General features: G+C 41.9%; 1 long non-coding RNA gene across 1 annotated transcript; it reads right to left on the reverse strand.

The window, feature by feature from the left end:
* Positions 1 to 307: 307 nt before the first annotated feature.
* On the reverse strand, positions 308 to 3814 carry LOC131378639 (uncharacterized). Its single transcript, XR_009208291.1, has 2 exons — positions 3675 to 3814; positions 308 to 1589 (listed from the first exon to the last, which is right to left on the reverse strand). It is a non-coding gene; the product is annotated as an uncharacterized LOC131378639 (long non-coding RNA).
* Positions 3815 to 5336: the final 1522 nt, after the last annotated feature.

The following is a 5336-nucleotide window of genomic DNA, read 5'->3' on the forward strand; positions in this document are numbered from 1 at the left end:
GGGCTGAGCAGAGAGCTAAAACTTACTACTTTGCACTGGTCTGTGAAAGTGTAATGCCTGTGCATATGCTTTCAAACTCTGATGCAGCATTCTGGTACGGTTGCACTCATAACAAAAATAAAAGATGGCTGAAGATTAATATTAGTGGGAGAGACACTAGATTTTAGTTAAGAAGGCATATTTCTTAATATGTTTATTTTCCTTAACAGCTCTAAAGTAGGCAGGCAATTGTGCTGCATGTATTTTGTATAAAATTGATTTTATATTAAAATTACATTCCTATAAAAATATTGCAGCACACTCAGGATTCATAGGCAGTCATATATTATAATTTCATCTTAGAATGCATGCTGACCATGCTTTACCTTGTGTTTTGTTTCTAGGAAACACATGCTGGAAATAACACCACAATGCAGTACACACATATTAAGTAAGCATGGGGAATTATTTCTCTTCTGACATGGGTGTACATCTTCCACTCACTTCAAGGACTACACAAGGCAGACCTGGACCTCTGTTTCCAGTGTAAATTTAAGTGAAACATTAAACTACAATCAGTAAAGCAGAGAGGAAATAATGCTGCTCTGTCTGAAATAAAAAGATAGGCTATAATTTCACTGTATTTGCTTAGGTTTCAGTTCATTCATTAAGAGATACCAAAATTAGTTAATTATAGACCAAGAATCTCAGTGAATGATCTGGCATACTACTGCCATTGTTAATGAAGCAATAGTAGTTTATACCAGCTGAACACAAGGTTTCTGTTATCAGGGGGAAATAACTGGCCTTGCCCTTGTACTCTTATGGAGGAAGAAGGAATGTGGAATAAGAACACAGAAATACTGAATGCCTTTTTTGCATCAGGCTTCACTGACAGGACCAGCCCCCAGGAATTTCTGGCCTAGGTCCAGGGAAAACCAGAGATGGAAGGAAGGCTTTCCCGTGGTCAAGGAGGATAGGGTTAGAGACCAACTCATCAAACTTGGCATCTGCAGCTCCATGGAGCCGGAGAGGATGCACCCACGACTGCTGAGAGAGCTGGCAGACAAAAACGTGGTCAGGAGCAGTGTGCATGGGTTCACTATAGGTAAATCCTGCTTGGCAACCTGATTGCCTTCTACAATGGCAAATCTGCCTGGGTGAATGAGGGGAGAACAGCCCGTATTGTCCACCTGGACTTCAGCAAGGCTTTAGGCTACACCTCCCTCAATATCCTCATAGGCAAACTCAGGAAGAGCCAAGGGTGAGATGGAGAGAACTGGCAGAGTGGCTCACCCCAGAGGGTCATAGTCAGTGGCACAGGGTTTAGCTGGGACCTGTCACTAGTTGTGTCTCCCAAAAGAAGAAAGCAGAAACTTGATTGCACAGGAAGTTCCACTTGCACAGGAGGAAGATCTTTTTCACTGCGCAGGTGACCATGCACTGGAACAGGTTGCCCAGAGAAGATGCGTAGCCTCCCTCACTGGAGATATTCAAGACTTGTCTGGACCACAATCCTGTGCCATTTGCTCTAGAATAACTCTTCTTGAGTAGGGAGATTAGACCAGAAGACTACTGGTGGTCCCTTCTGACCTTACTGTTCTGTGACCCTGTAATTAAATACAGAGTCTATTTATTATTATTTATTTATCATTAACTTATTGGTTATTTCTGAGAAAGTTACACTTCAGGTTGTAACTTCTAGCTGGCACAAGAAAATTCTCCACAATTTGTTAAAATAAAGTTTCATTTGATTTAATGGTTTTGGTTAAAAATGATGTTTGCCTTTCTGCCAGGCTTCTTTATGCATCAGGGAGTCATACATAGGATTGAAATTCACCGGTTTAGTATGATTTCATTCTAGGATTGGAAACAATACCATGAAAGAAAAGGACAAAAATCACACCTTATTTTATCTCCAGAAATGCTTCTCTCAGGTACTGAAGAATGTAAATACATTTTACAGTTAACTAACCCTAAATTTTAAACTTAAATTTTTAACCTACTTGAATTTTGACTTTACTGAAATCAAATCCTGTGCTGCATACTCATATGCTAACATGCTCACCTGCTGAAACAAGCTTTCTGGTCATTGAGTCCTCCCCTCAAAACAAAAACCAAAACAACCTATGAATAATTAAAAACAAAAACAAACAAACAAAATAACCCCAAGAAAACAAAACAAAGCAAACAAAAAATAACCAACCAAAAAACCCGAAAAGGCAAAATCTTGTAGCATTCACTGTTGGTGTTGAATTACATATCAAGGAAAAGAGTTTTATTTCCACAGGTTTGTTTGCTTTGGTAATTGACGTCTCTTCCTCTTGTGTTTTAAAGCTGTCTTTAACAAAATGACAGCTTAAAAGCCCTCCTTATTCACAGCTTGAGGTTGAAATGGAATCAAGCCAGAGCTGGAACGGCTTTCCAAATTAGCAAGAGAACCTACTGTTGAAGTAGACTATTACCCTGCATGTGTTTGTTCATACAGCCTTGTTTCTCGTACCCACAACAGGGCTAGCTATCATTTACTCACCTCGCAAAGCTGCCTCCTTCCTGTTCTCCTCAAAGAATTCAGTTAAAACAAAAGAAAAATCAACATAAAGTCTTTTGTGCTTGAAAGCACTTTTCACTTCAAATGGCTGAGCAGCATCAAATCATTTAGGAAACAGCACACCCAAAGAGTCTTGAAGTGCTCAAGGCAAACGCAGTGGGCTGCAGTTTCAAAGGGGCTGCGTGAGAGGCTCTGAAAGACTCATGTCTGGTGAGTACTCACACAATGTGAGCAAACGGCACACAAAAAGCCAGGGCTAGAGGCACATCAAAGAAATATACAGCACAAATTGCACAGATCATCTGGCTTGCGGGTCTGCTGAGGAACCTCTTAATGCACATACAAAGATAAGGCATTTTTTATTGAATTCAGCCAGCGTCATCCATACATTCTGGGGAGACCAACAGATGCAAGGCACTTTAGAAATGGGGAATCTAAGCATCATAAATGCACCACAACATAAAAAGAAGGCCCTCAAAAGGTTAGCAATGAAGACAGAACATGTCCTTCCTGATCTAAATTTTCTACCCTAGCACAGGAGAATCCTGAATTTTAATGGAGATTAACAGAAATTACCTAGTTATTGGGCTGGCTTGCTTACAGATATTAGCACTCACAAAGCAGCCTAGCATGCAAAGATGATGGGCAATGATTTCCCAGATGTCTCTTGATCATTTTCCCCTTGATTTCAGTTTGCACTGAGAGCCATACAAATCGTCAGTAAATGTGCTCCTTACAGAGACACTCCAGGGCTCAGGAGCAATGAAAAAGGGCAAGATGAACAGCAAAACTACTCCACAGTTTTTTTGGAGATAAGGGGAAAATGTCACACGCAATCAACTGTGCATGTCTATGGGCTGCAGTCAGAGCACTATTGCACATCGCAACCCAAGAGCCCTGTGCTAACAAAATTGAAATTAAAGGAGCTAAAAGTAAGAATTTCATAACTAACTAAAGGGCACATGCAGAGCCCAAAACCACCAGTAAAATTGCAGCAACAGCAAAATGAGACCACATGTCAAGAACACTAAAGAAACTGCTGACTATGATAATGAACTACCTTGGAAAAATCACAACCTTATTCCACCTTGCCAAGAGAGTTGGATCACACATTTATCCTCAAAGCAACTTAATTATTACTCACAGTTCCATTTCTCAGCTGCCTTGCTGCACTCCTCGGACTCGAACAATAATCATGGGATGGAGCACCATGCAGTCAGGCTCTGCTGGGTCAGCGTCAAGGGCTAGGCAAAGGCAACCACGCATGATTTCATATGCCTGATTACCTTCCTCATCAGTGCCAAGCACCTCTATTTAGCTCTCCGAAGGAGCTAATTAGGAAAATATGTGAAAGGGGGTTGTAGCCAGGTGTGGGGCAGTTCCTTCTCCCAAGTAACAGCTGATGGGATGAGGAAATGGCCTCAAGTTGCATCAGGAGGGTTTTAGATCAGATATTAGGAAAATTTTCTTTATTGAAAGGCTTGTTAAGCGTTGGAACAGGTTGCTAAAGGAAGTGGCTGAGTCACCATCCCTGGAGGCATTTAAAAAGCCTGTAGATGTGGCACTTAGAGACACAGTCTGCAGTGCTGCGTTAATGGTTGGGGTAAATCTTAAAGGTCTTTCCAATGATTCCCTGATTCCCTGGAAAAAGTGGATGCAGCTAGGATTGACTCAATTTCCTGGTTTAGGTACTAATCCCCAAAACACAGGTGAAACTCAGTCTAGCTCTATTATCTACTTCCAGTGAGAGGTCATCAGAAGGGACAGCATGAGATGGCTGCCCCTTTCTGCATGGTCCTGAAGGGTGGAGGTGTGTGCCCTTTCTCACCCCACTGCCCACAGCAGAGCCTAGCTTGCAGGGCATTCAGGCATTAGTTTTAGTAGCAAATCCCAAAGCCAGGCAAGTGTTATGGTGTGTCTGGTATTTCACTGGGCATTTTTTCATAATTTTTAGGTGGCTTTTTTTTTTGAGAGGCTAACCTTGCTTCCTAACCACAGATCTTTCCTTTACTTAGATTATTGGAAATGACGCAGTTTCAAAAGATGCAGAGCAGACAGGGCCTTGGAGTTTTTCACTACTAAATTTAAAAGAAAGTCCCAAATAACTTCATAAAATCTCAGTTCTTATAGCAGTTTCCTACATGAGACTGTATCTCAGCAAGGTGAGAGATCAGAGATCAGTGGTGTGAGACAGGAGCTGTAGACGAATGTAGAAGCAGCAAGGACAAAGCCTGGTCCTGCCCAAGCTCACTAACCTTGGTGAGAAGACAATGGCATTTACGTTGTGAAAGGCCAAGGTTTCTGAAGCGATGATGGAAAAGGGATGTACCTAAGGCCAGCCACGGTCACTCAGGGCGCTGGTCCCAGCTGCAGCAGCTGAGTGGATGTGCACACACAGATCTTGGGGGGCATGGGCTGCCTGCGCTGGCCCTTGTGCTCAGGCACGTGATCTTCAGTCACTCTGATGGGAAAAGGATGACTTGCAACAGCAGAAAACTTTTCCTCCAGACTTTCTGTCCCATGTCCTATGCAACTCTCCCAGGGCCTGCCTAACCCACAGTCCCCTCGTGCATGCCCAGCTGCAGGATTGACACAATTTGACTCTCAAAAATATTCTCCTGATGGGACTTAGTGGAGTCAGAAACATGAGTTGGTAAAAGGGTACTAGACATTAACATTAATAGCCAGGAAAACTTGGCATTTATATTTTAAAATAGGAGTGAGTCTTAATGTCGATATGTTTTAATATTATATAAAACAAAAATAAATCAAAAGAATTTATTGGGGAAAAGCTTCAGATTTGCAA

The sequence above is a fragment of the Hirundo rustica genome, chromosome 1 (genome assembly GCF_015227805.2).
Source record: "Hirundo rustica isolate bHirRus1 chromosome 1, bHirRus1.pri.v3, whole genome shotgun sequence".
Taxonomy (NCBI): Eukaryota; Metazoa; Chordata; class Aves; order Passeriformes; family Hirundinidae; genus Hirundo; species Hirundo rustica.